The following is a 728-nucleotide window of genomic DNA, read 5'->3' as shown; positions in this document are numbered from 1 at the left end:
CAGTATCCTGATCCTTTTCTCAAAGAAAATGTATTTTATCTTGCTGCTATAGGAGTAGAAAAGAAAAATTAAGCATAATATGTGCATCCTGTCATAATGAAATTACAATTGCAGGAATATGTTTGCTGCTTCAAATAACATTATTACTACTTTGCATGAAAACTCATCAAGTACTTAGTGTGCACGCAGCGGCCATACCACACCTGTACATCTTTTTCAGTAATTACCCAAGCTAGAGCACAAGCACAGAATACCTATAGAAATCACTGCCACGGGGATGATCATCTAAAAAAATAAGTAATCACACAACATTGCGTAAGATTACATCTAGTTCTTGAATGGTGAGGTCTGATGTTTGCTGACAATCACTAGATAATCTCTGGATGGGTGGTATGTAAGGCTGCCCTTCAATTGCATCCCTCCTTACAAAAATAAGTCCCTAAAATCAGCACCAAAGTTTATGAATTTTGTGCCAAAAATGATTATTTGGCTCCTCCTGATGGTTAAATGCTATAATGTCTTTCAAGGTCTCGGGTGCTAAAACTTTAGTACAGAAATAGAATGATATATCTGCAAATATTAATATCTAGATTATATTTCATACATCTTGTAGTATATCATAGTCTATTGGTGAAAAAAACTATCATAGGTAGCCATCCTTAGAAATGAACAAACTACCTTGTGTGCGATGTTCTAATACCGCCACATGGTCTCTGATCCCTAAAGCT

Source organism: Sceloporus occidentalis, unplaced genomic scaffold (assembly GCF_023333645.1).
Source record: "Sceloporus occidentalis isolate IW3139 unplaced genomic scaffold, rSceOcc1.0.p SCAF_215, whole genome shotgun sequence".
Taxonomy (NCBI): domain Eukaryota; kingdom Metazoa; phylum Chordata; class Lepidosauria; order Squamata; family Phrynosomatidae; genus Sceloporus; species Sceloporus occidentalis.
Note: the sequence above shows the minus strand (reverse complement) of the source record.